The sequence below is a fragment of the Triticum dicoccoides genome, chromosome 3A (assembly GCF_002162155.2).
Source record: "Triticum dicoccoides isolate Atlit2015 ecotype Zavitan chromosome 3A, WEW_v2.0, whole genome shotgun sequence".
Lineage (NCBI taxonomy): Eukaryota > Viridiplantae > Streptophyta > Magnoliopsida > Poales > Poaceae > Triticum > Triticum dicoccoides.
Genome location: NC_041384.1, coordinates 482,350,775 through 482,362,655, shown reverse-complemented (window position 1 = coordinate 482,362,655; position 11,881 = coordinate 482,350,775). Strand labels below are relative to the sequence as shown.

Genomic DNA, 11,881 nt, shown 5'->3' with positions numbered 1-11,881 from the left:
CATGAAGCGGGTATGACGCCCCGAGACCGACGCGCCAGGTATCCTCCAGTTATTCGTTGTTGTTGCCTTGTCATTTGCTTGTGTGTCGCATCTTGCCATGTCATCATCCACATTGCATCATCATGTTTTCAAAACTTGCATCCGTCCGGGTTCCCCCAGTTCCGTCCGTTGTCCGTTCTGAGCCCAGACACACTTGCACGCGCCCGTGGCATGTCCAAAATATTATTTTATAAGTGGCCAGAAAATGTTCTCGGAATGGGTTGAAAGTTGGCGTGCTATGTTGTTATGTTGTCAGTAGACCGCCCGCCAAGTTTTATCGCATTCGGAGTCCGTTTGACGCCCCAACGGATAACTATAGCTGCAGTATAGCCGGTCAAACGTCGGACGTTTTCGGTCTCCGGAAACAGTCGTCGGGTATCTCTCTTCTCTTCTCTCAGCCCAAGGCTTTCTGCACAGCCCACCATCACTCACTGCCAGGCCCAACCTAACCTCTCTCGTCAGCCCGCGGCCCTCCTCGCGCGCGTCTGAAAACTGTCCCGAACCCGACCCGGATAGTCATCAACGTTGGGTCCGGAACATCCCCAAACATATACAAAACATCTCCGATTCTTTGTTGGGCTCCCCTAAGCTATTTATTCTCGTCCGCCCGATTACGATCGGAGGGACGAGGTAACCCCTAATCTAATCCATGCGATGTATATATGCGTCCAAACCCTAGTCCTAGGATCTGTCCCATCCATCTTTTCCCATCGCGTCGCCGCCACCCACTCACCATCTCCATCGGGATCCTCCTAGATCCCACCTCCTCCCTGTTCGATCTAGAGGAGTGGAGCTCCTCCGCGCCCATAGGCTCTCCCGCTCGAGGGCTCCATGCTGTCTTCGCCAAGCTCCAGGAGCTTGAGCCCCTGCTCCACCTCATCGTCGGATCTCCATCGCCGTACCACCAATCCATGAGCCCGAGGAGCCCTTGCGCCATGCTCCTCCCTTGCCGCAATAGGAGAGCATCCCCGAGCTCTTCCTCAACCTCCTCACGTCGCTGCCTTGTCAGCACTACCTCGCCCGCGCGTTGCCAGGTCGTCCGTCCGCCAGAGCGTGCCCCGCCTCGACCTCGGCGGTGACCATCGACACTGCCGCAGTTGAGCACCAACGTTCCTCATCCTCCCTTCCTTTCTTTATCTCCTTACTAACCTCTGTTTCCCTCTGTCCAGCAACGACAGGAGCTCCATCCCCAAACGCCTTCGCGCCTCCGACCTGAACTCCTCTTGCGCCCGCACCTGGAGCCATGGACGCCTCAAGCTAGGTTTGACTTGCCGCCCTAGTTTCCTCGGCCTCGTCGTCGCGCCTCCGAAGACCGGCCTCGTCGTCACCGGAGACCCCAGGCTAGCCGCCGCCGCGCTAAGTTCCCTGCTCCACGCCGGACTCGGCTTCCTCGTCGTCTCTAGCAACGGCCAGAGCTCCAAGTCCCTCCGCCTCGCCCCGCTTGCCCGCGCCAGTTGTCGCCGGCGGCCATCTCCAGCCCCTCCTCTACTTCGTTCTACGGGGAGGACGAGGTGCCCATGCCTCGCGTGGTCAGCGCCGCCACTCTGAACCTCGCGCTCCCCGCTCGTTCTGCGTTGACCGCAGCCACACCGTACGTGGGCCTCCTCTTGCAGCGCCTCAAGGCCCAGCCTGCTTCCCCTCAAGATCCGGCCTGCCAAGCCTCTTCCCCGAATGGGCTTGGCCCATGTGAGCAACAACCCTTCTCTCTATCGGGCCAACTAGATTCGGCCTGTTTAGGTTTTTTCCCAGATCTGTGAATTTAGTTATTTTTTCCAGAGTTGACAGATTTGCAGAAAAACCCCTAAACATCATGCATATAATAACTTCTTAACCATGCATCGGTTTAAAACAAATTATATATGTAACTTGACTAGAATTTCTTCTAGTTTCACAATATCCAATTTTCATGCATGTTTGAAATGTTTATAATGCTGTTTGGTTAAATTTTCTCCTATGACATGTTAAAATGCTTTATTTCATAACTTAATAATCGTAGCTCCAAATTTAATAAACTTTATATGTAAATGGGGTAGAAAAATGCCTGGTTTAACATGGTGACATTACTTTGTATGTTTAAAAACTCTAAAATTTGCTTTAGGGCAGAACAATACCAAACCATAAAATATGCATATGGGGTTTTACCGGAATTGTTGTTTGTATTCCCGGCCTCATTTAAACTTGACTAGATAGTTAGTTTACTAATGCTTCACCCCTTGCCATGGTTAACATCTAATTTTGTTGAGTACATAAACGGGAGAGAACTAAATAATTGATGTGGTGTTCCTTCAATATGCAACTCGTTGCATATTGAGCTCCACTTAACTTGTAGTTTTGCTTATGCACTTTGCCATGCCATGCTTCATTAAACCGGACATGCATCATACTTGGTTGTGCATCATGCCATGATTATGTGGTGGTTGTTTACTATGTTGTTTGCTTCTTTCCGGTGTGGCTTCTTCAGGTTGGTTCCGATAACGTTGCGTTTGTGAGGATCCGTTTGACTACGTCTGTTTGTCTTCTTCATGGACTCGTTCTTCTTTCTTGCGGGATCTCAGGCAAGATGACCATACCCTCGAAATCACTTCTATCTTTGCTTGCTAGTTGTTCGCTCTATTGCTATGCCGCGATACCTACCACTTGCTATATCTTGCCTCTCATATTGCCATGTCAAGCCTCTAACCCACCTTTCCTAGCAAACCGCTGTTTGGCTATGTTCTCGCTTTGTTCAGCCCCTCTTATAACGTTGTTAGTTACAGGTGAAGATGAAGTTTGTTCCATGTTGGAACATGGATATGTTGCGATATCACAATATCTCTTATTTAATTAATGCATCTATATACTTGGTAAAGGGTGGAAGGCTCGGCCTTATGACTGGTGTTTTGTTCCACTCTTGCCGCCCTAGTTTTTGTCATACCGGTGTTATGTTCCTTGATTTTGCGTTCCTTACATGGTTGGGTGTTATGGGGACCCCTTGATAGTTCACTTTGAATAAAACTCTCCAGCAAGGCCCAACCTTGGTTTTACCATTTGCCTCACCACCACCTACTTTTTCCTTGGGAGTCGCGCTCCTGAGGGTCATCTTTATTTTAACCCCTCCGGGCTAGTGCTTCTCTAAGTGTTGGTCCGAAACAGAGCCACTTGCAGCGCCACCTCGGGGAAACTTGAGGGTTGGTTTTAGTTGTACGTAGTGTTCATCCGGTGTTGCCCTGAGAACGAGATATGTGCACCTTCTATCGGGATGTCGGCGCATCAGGCGGTCTTGCTGGTCTTGTTTTACCATTGTCGAAATGTCTTGTAACCGGGATTCCGAGTCTGATCGGGTCTTCCTGGGAGAAGGAATATCCTTCGTTGACCGTGAGAGCTTGTGATGGGCTAAGTTGGGACACCCCTGCAGGGTTTGAACTTTCAAAAGCCGTGCCCGTGGTTATGGGCAGATGGGAATTTGTTAATGTCGGGTTGTAGAAAACTTGACATTTAACTCAATTAAAATGCATCAACCACGTGTGTAGCCGTGATGGTCTCTTTCCAGCGGAGTCCGGGAAGTGAACACGGTTTTGGAGTTATGTATGAACGTAAATAGTTTCAGGATCACTTCTTGATCACTTCTAGTTCACAACCGCGCTTTGCTGCTCTTCTCGCTCTTATTTGCGTAAGCTAGCCACCATATATGCTTAGTGCTTGCTGCAGCTCCACCTCATTGCCCCTTTCCTACCCATAAGTTTAAATAGTCTTGATCTCGCGGGTGTGAGATTGCTGAGTCCCCGTGACTCACAGATACTTCCAAACAGTTGTAGGTGCCGATGTTACCAGTGCAGATGACGCAACTGAGCTCAAGTGGGAGCTCGATGAAGATCGTGTTCGTTGTGTTGTTTCGCTTCCAGTTTATCAGTAGTGGAGCCCAGTCGGGGCGATCGGGGATCTTTTGCATTAGGGGTTGTCTTTCTTTATTTGGTTCCGTAGTCGGACCTTGTTTGTATCTGGATGATGTAATGATATATTTATGTATTGTGTGAAGTGGCGATTGTAAGCCAGCTCTTTATCCCATTCTTATTCAGTACATGGGATGTGTAAAGATTACCCCTCTTGCGACATGCCTACTACGCGGTTATGCCTCTAAGTCGTGCTCCGACACATGAGAGATATATCCGCATCGTGGGTGTTATAGTGGGCGACCTTGAAGTGTCGTCGTGAAGGGCATCTCCGGATCCACTAAGGCCAGAGGACAACCCTATGGCTACCCGGGATCCCCAGTATCCGGCTCCTAAGGAGAGCGACAGCAAAGGTTCGTACAGTGTGTGGTCGGACGCGCTGAAGGATCTTCTGGGGCAAGCGGCCGTCTCGGAAGCGCATCGTACGCTAATGGGTACGGTAATTGAAAGGATTTCATCCGCTGAAAGCAGTTTGCATGAAGCCTTTATGAGTCTACTGAAAGGCTTCAAGGTACGTGAAATAGTGTATGTTTTTATAGTACCACATACGTTAGGTGTGCCCTATGCAGATAGTAGCCCCTGAGACTCTGGTTGTCGTCGAAAACAGCGGCAAACAGAGGATCATAGTCCCAGGTAATAACCAGACCGCCTCGATTTGCAGGTCGCTGAAGCTCCGGTGGCTAGCCGGAGTGATGGGTTTGCCGAGCTAAAGCGGCAACTAGATGCGGCAGATGCCGACATCGTGCTTGTCAACAAGCGTCTTGACGAGGCACAGGGTAAGTGATTTTTTCGGTGACCAACACATAGTAAGGGGAGCATGATGCCAGTATCTTTAATATATCATGACTGCAGATGGAGCTGCCACCATGGAGACCCTTCGGGCAGAGCTTGCCCGAGCCAAGGAGCAAGCAAGGAGGAGCAATGTGGCCGCTCTAAAGGCGGCCGAAGAGTTAAGGGTCGAACAAGCCGTGCATTGCGAGAGTAAGGAAAAAATAGCCAAGATGTCTATAGAGTTAAAAGATGTCGCTGACCGTTACCAGCTTCTTTAAGAAGAAAACCGGGCGAAGGCGACGGACCTGGAGAAGGCCCTGGTGGCTGCCAAGGAAGCCCACTCCAAAATTAGAGCGACGAAGGAGGAGCTAAATCAAGCTGCAGATATCGTGTCTGGGAAGCCCTTCTTGTTGCGGACTAAGTTCGGAGATCCGAAGTATGCTCCTCTGGACCGGCTATGGAGTTCTACGGATGCCTACATGAATTTAGCTACAAGTGCTGCTGATGCAGCCAAGTACTTCAAGGATCAGAAAGGTCCCAAAGTGGAAAAGCTGTTCTGGTCACAGTTTCACGCTCCAATCCGTCTGCTGCTGTTGAATGAGCCATTGGCCGAGTGGGCCGAGCTCCATAGGTTGTCCGGACTTGCCATGAGGTCCGTTGTGGATCACCTGTGGCCGGGAGGGCCAAGGCCGAATAGCTACTTTAGTTTAGTGCAACAATTCCTTGGTGTTGTGCCACGCATCGATGCTGTAAAGAGATCGGCGTGCATAAAGGGTGCGCGGATGGCCTTTTCCCGTGTCAAGACATACTGGGCGGAGATGGAGGCCACCACTGTTGCGACACAGGGTTCGGCCGTAGGCCGAGTAGCTGCCGAGCACTACTCTGAAGAAGTTCTTGAAGGCGCTCGTTCGATAGAGGCTCAGTGCTTGAAGAATATTATGTTCTAGTGACATGTATTCCCATTGTAAAAACAATGTTTTATTGAATTATCAAGGTTGTATTTATACTTTTGCCCGAAAGTACTATGATGCCTCCTGTGCGGCCGTTTATGTATATATGTATATAACCTGAAAGTTTGCAGTCGTCGGCTTCCGCCCCCACACATATAATGCAGGGGTGTTTGCAAAAAATGCATATCCACACTTGATCCAACGTCTTGGTCTGTTAAGGAGGTGGTAGCGCAGCGAACGAGGCAATCGGACTATATTTCTTTAACACTTTCACTTAGCCATAGGAGTTTGACGGTGGGGCTACTATATAGCCCCTGGTACTTCTGCACTTGTCCGAATACGGGGCGCGTACGTACATGACCGGGAAACGGCCAATCGTTAATGTGGAGGAATCCCGAAGATTCCGCTGAGTCATCGAGTGGTTGACCAGTCTCTCGCTATATCATGACAGTCAGTTTTCGGCTTTCTCTACTAAGGTGCTCGTCCGGATGAACCAGGGCACAATCGCAGTAGTTCTCCCAGTGCTACCTTAGCCGATATAACGGAACGTAAGGTACCAAAACGTGGGAGCTGGGCAAACCCAACATTTGACCAAAGACATGATTCGGAGCTGATGCATATAGGGCCAAACTCGCGATGCCAAACACTCCCTAAGGTGTTTGGTCTTTATAACATATACCGAGCGAACAATGCCCTTAATAAGAAACCCCATGTGTCCAGGTACGTGCAATATCCTGACGTGGCCACATGCCAAGAACGTCAGCATCCTTCTCGGTTGTGTGGAGTATCCGGAGGATGTGAGCAACAAGAGACAGTAAAAAAGGTTTGCACAGGGTCTTAATCTAAAAAGAAACCTTTGGGCGGGTCCCTGTTGCACGTCTGCGCCTGTGTCTCCATTGTGCCGTGTCCTGGACCGGTGTAGCACGATTATCATCTGTAAAAGGAAAGAATTTAGGTGAAAGTTGCCATGCCAAAAAAGAAGAATTGGTTATTATCAATGAACTATCAAAATTCAGGAGAAGTCAAGTTGAGTCGGGCTGGCCCTGATTACACGCGGGGAGCCCCTGGTATCGTTTATGAGGGTTTGATCATCAAACCCGTCTCGTGTGTATGTGATGGAACTCCGGACTCGTCTAACCATGTCCGTGGTCTTGACGACCTGCCATTTTTTCTGGTTGGTGAGGCCGTCTAGTTCGCGGCTGTTAGAGCTGCCACGTCCTCTTCCGTACATAAACAACATTCGGTATTTCCGCTAACTATGATGATGCCACGTGGACCGGGCATCTTAAGCTTGAGAAAGGCATAATGCGGTATTGCGTTAAAACGAGCAAAAGCCACCCTTCCGAGTAGTGATTGATAATCACTTCGGAATGGAGCAATGTGAAAAGTTAACCTTTCGCTTTGGAAGTTATTGGGAGAACCGAATACCACCTCCAGTAGTAGAGAGCCCGTACAGCGGGCCTCTTGGACTGGTATTACTCCCTTGAAGGTAGTATTACTGTGGCTTATTTGTGTCGGGTCTATCCCCATTTTGCGCACTATGTCCTGATATATCAGATTTAGATCACTGCCGCCGTCCATGAGGACTCGTGTGAAATGCCACCCGTTTATTATTGGGTCTAACACCAAGGCCGCCAGTCCTTCATGCCGAATATTTGTATCATGATCCCTACAATCAAAAGTGGTCGGGCAGGCCAACCAGGGGTTGAACCTAGGGGTGACGGGCTCTATGGCGTGTGTGCCTCGGAGTGCATGGTTGCTTCTCCTTTTTGTCACATGGATCACGTTTACTGTTTTAACCTCTGGTGGGAACTTTTTCTGTCCTCTGGCGCTTTGCTGGGGAGGTTCATCCTCGTCTTCGCTTGGCGTCTCTTCCCCTTTGTGTTCGGCGTTTAGCTTACTGTCTTTCTTGAAGACCCAACATTCTTTGTGGGTATGATTTGCTGGTTTGTCTGGGGTGCCATGAATCTAACAGAGTTTGTCAAGAATTTTGTTTAGGCCAGATTGTCCTTCTCTGCTGCCTTTGAAAGGGTTTTTCCACTGACCTGGCCGGGAGCCCCTGAATCCGGCGTTTACCGCCGTGTTATCTGGGCTACCTTCTTTATTTCGACACTTGTTTTTGTTGCGTCGTGGTTTACCATTGCCATCCCTGACTTCGGATGTGCTTGGGTCGCTGGTGCTGCTACGGGCCAACCAGCTATCCTCGCCTGCACAAAAGCGGGTCATGAGGCTTGTTAGGGTTGCCATTGTTCTCGGTATTTCTTGACCGAGGTGTCTGACGAGCCATTCGTCTCGGACGCTGTGTTTAAAAGCTGCTAAGGCTTCGGCGTCTGGACAGTCGACGATTTGGTTCTTCTTGATGAGGAACCTGTTCCAAAGCTTTCGGGCGGACTCTCCGGACTGTTGGATTATATGACTTAAATTGTCTGCATCCGGAGGTCGGACATAAGTCCCTTGAAAATTGGCCTGAAAAGCGTCCTCGAACTCCTCCCAACTTCCAGTTGAGTTTTCGGGGAGGCTTTTCAGCCAGTGTTGAGCTGGCCCTTTAAGCTTGAGGGGCAAGTATTTAATGGCATGGAGATCGTCTCCACGAGCCATATGAATATGGAGGATGAAGTCCTCTATCCAGACTCCAGGGTCTGTGGTCCCGTCGTACGCCTCTATGTTCATCGGTTTGAATCCCTCTGGGAATTCATGATCCAGCACCTCATCAGTGAAACATAAGGGGTGTGCGGCACCCCTGTATTGGGATGCGCCATGGTGTTCGGACGGTTGTAGTCTTCGGTGTTGGTTTTGTACCATAGCGTGCTTCCTAGATCCATAGATAGATCTAGTCACGCCGGATTTTTGACGCAAGTTCTCACGTAGATCGTGTGTTGACTTATGCGCGATTTTGTTAGCTGCTCTATCGCGTTTACAAGGTGGTGGATCCGGGCGGTTGGCCGTATCACTCTTCGGCTGTATGGGCTCTAAGGCCTCATCGTCGAATTTTGGTAATAGCTTGCACTTTGGATAGCTATTTTTATGGTAACTTCCACCATACTTTGTTACTTTGTTCCACCTGCTGTTGAGCGTATCTTGTGCGGCCTTAAGCCTTTGCTTTTGTTTCTTCAGGCTCCTCGCTGTGGCAATAAGCCTTCTGCGGAGGTTCTCTTGCTCCAGGTGCGTTTCCGGGATGATGTGTGCATCTTCGTCCGGACTGCTTTCTTCCCCAGACGGGGTTTGATGAGGCTTATCCTTGGCGTCATCGTGTTCGGACGTCGGATCCATACTATGTTTGCACTTTGCATCTTGATCGTTTTCTGCCACCGGGGTGGTGCAGTTGTCATTTCTTCCAGACTCGAGTGGGCTATTATTCCCTATTGTGCTGTTATCATTGTTTTTGCTATGGCAGGACTTAGAGCGGCGCCGCTGACGTTGGCGCTTGGGTTGCTTGGAGGGTGCATCCTCCGTTGTCTCTTCGCCATTGCCCTCTCTGGGTGCATCCACCATGTATATGTCATGTGATGAAGTGGTGGTCCGGCGCCCTGTGGGCGGTGGTTCCTGTTCGTCTCCGGCATCATCGTCCATACCGTCGATGTCTTCGGAGTCAAAGTCGAGCATGTCGGTTAACTCGTCGATAGTGGCTACTAAGTGGGTGGTGGGTGGGCAGCAAATTTCTTCGTCATCCGCATCCCATTCTGGCTGGACATAGTTCGGCCAAGGTTCTCCTGACAGGGAGAGAGACCTTAATGAATTTAGCACATCTCTGAAAGGTGAGTGCTGAAAGATATCCGCGGAGGTGAATTCCATGATCAGTGCCCATTCGGATTCGACGGGCACGGATGTGAGCGGCTCGGAGTCCATGGTCGGAGATGAATCCAGTGGTTCAGCGACACGACTCTCGTAAGGGGTGAAGTCAGTGTCTGGCTCTATCGCCACTGAGAGTGCGGCCTCCGTGGCGGGGTCTATCCCTCGGCTCTTGGATAGCGCGATTTGCTCCGGATTAACGGCCGGAGTAGCTGCGGATGCGATCTCCCGAGCACTGTCCGACGGCAGAGTTACGTCTTGCTCGTCGCGGCTGTGCGGCGCGTCCGGCATGGGCTCGAATCCGTCGAAGATCAAGTATCCACGGATGTCGGCCGTGTAGTTCAAGTTTCCAAATCTGACCTGATGGCCAGGGGGTAGCTTTCCATCTGCTCCAGATGGCCAAGCGAATTGGCCCGCAGTGCGAAACCACCGAATACGAAGATCTGTCCGGGGAGGAAAGCCTCACCTTGGACCGCATCGCTAGCGATGATCGGAGGAGCCATCCAACCTTATGGTGACGACACAGTGGAACTCTCAATGAAAGCTCCAATGTCGGTGCCAACACCGGCGGATCTCGGGTAGGGGGTCCCGAACTGTGCGTCTTAGGCGGATGGTAACAGGAGGCAGGGGACACGATGTTTACCCAGGTTCGGGCCCTCTTCATGGAGGTAATACCCTACGTCCTGCTTGATTGTTCTTGATAATATGAGTAGTACAAGAGTTGATCTACCACGAGATCAGAGAGGCTAAACTCTAGAAGCTAGCCTATGGTATGATTGTATGTTGTCCTACGGACTACAACCCTCTGGTTTATATAGACACCAGAGGGGGCTAGGGTTACACAAGGTCGGTTACAATGGAGGAGATATACATATCCGTATTGCCTAGCTTGCCTTCCACGCCAAGTAGAGTCCCATCCGGACATGGGACGAAGTCTTCAATCTCGTATCTTCATAGTCCAATAGTCCGGCCAAAGGATATAGTCCGACTGTCCGGAGACCCCCTAATCCAGGACTCCCACACCAGCGTTTCCCTCGGCGACCACGGGTCCTCTGCCGGGGGAAGGGTTGTCAAAGCCACCCCGGCATAGGGCCTACCTCCGGGTGTCCCCTGGTTTCGCGTGCCTTGGGGAGGGGCCTGGCTCCCGACCCCTCTCCTGCAGCCCCCAATGCGATCCTCCTGTTGCCAGGGGCCTGTCGAGCTGGGGCCGCCTGCCGCCGCGGTGACCTGCTCCTCCTATGACTCATGGTTAGCGTAAGCTTGCTCCTGAGGGATTAGGGGTACCCTGTAGTGGTCGTCGCACACGTGGTCGTGGTGGTTCCCTTGCAGCTCCTGGAAGGCTTCGGCTCCTTGCGCTCCTTCTTCCCAATCTTCTCCCGCGAACGAGCCCGGACCGTCCTCCGGTGCGTACTCCTGGTCCGTCATGCGGGGCACGTAGGCCTCCGGGGCTGTTACCCCGAATACCTCGCCGTGGTGCCCCGCACTCCATGTCGCTCGGCCCATCGTGGCATCCTGGGGGTGATAGGGTGACATCCCACTCGGGCCATGGAAGGCGACGCTTGTGCCCATGCTTGTTACGGGCGGTACGGGGGCGATAGAGCCCCCGGCGCCGCCGGCCGTGCCGGCTTTGACGAAGCCCCCTGGCGCACTCGACGGTGTGTGATGGTGGCGTGGCCCACCAAAGACCCCCGTAGTGGCCTGAAGGGGGAGCTGATGGCAGAAGGGCGGGGCTCCCGAGGCCGCCGCGTCCAGCAGCTCGGCGACGCGCTCCAGCAGCGTGTCCCGGCTACTTTCCATCAGCCGGTACCGCAGCAGCTCCCTTTCCATAGTGAGTGTTGTCTGCGTGTTTACTTGCTCCTGTTGTGAGTGCGGCGCCGTCGCTGCGGCGTGGCTTGCTGCTCTGGTAGCGGCTCGTACTTGCCGTGGAGTGAGGGTAACCGACGCCCCGCTGCGTCGCCCGTGCCCCGCGGGATTGGGTGGCGCTCGGGCCGCCTGGAGCGCGGGGTTGAGGTCTTCATAGGCGGGCGGCACCGACCGGGCTGGCCAGGCTGCCCGGCGGTCGGGATCAGCTCTTGGGTCGTGGGACATCATGGTCGCGGTGCGTCTGCAAGTCGATTGTCGGAGAAGAAGCTCCGGCTCACCCCTACCTGGCGCACCAAATGTCGGATGTGGGGTTCCGGAAAACCCTTAAGGTTTGAACACTGGGGTGCGCGCGAAGTCTTTCCCTCCTACCGATCTATGCCTTAGCTCGCTAAGATCTCGTGGACGAACTCGACGAACTCGCAACACGGAAAGACACAAGATTAATACGGGTTCGGGCCACCGTTGTGGTGTAACACCCTACTCCAGTGTGGTGGTGGTGGATTGCCTCTTGGGCTGATGATGAACAGTGCTAGGGGGGAG

At 52.0% G+C, this 11,881-nt stretch overlaps 1 long non-coding RNA gene across 1 annotated transcript; it reads left to right on the top strand.

Moving 5' to 3' along the window:
* Positions 1 to 746: 746 nt before the first annotated feature.
* LOC119271656 lies at positions 747 to 2,560 on the top strand. Its single transcript, XR_005134655.1, has 3 exons — positions 747 to 1,135; positions 1,209 to 1,725; positions 2,501 to 2,560. It is a non-coding gene; the product is annotated as an uncharacterized LOC119271656 (long non-coding RNA).
* Positions 2,561 to 11,881: the final 9,321 nt, after the last annotated feature.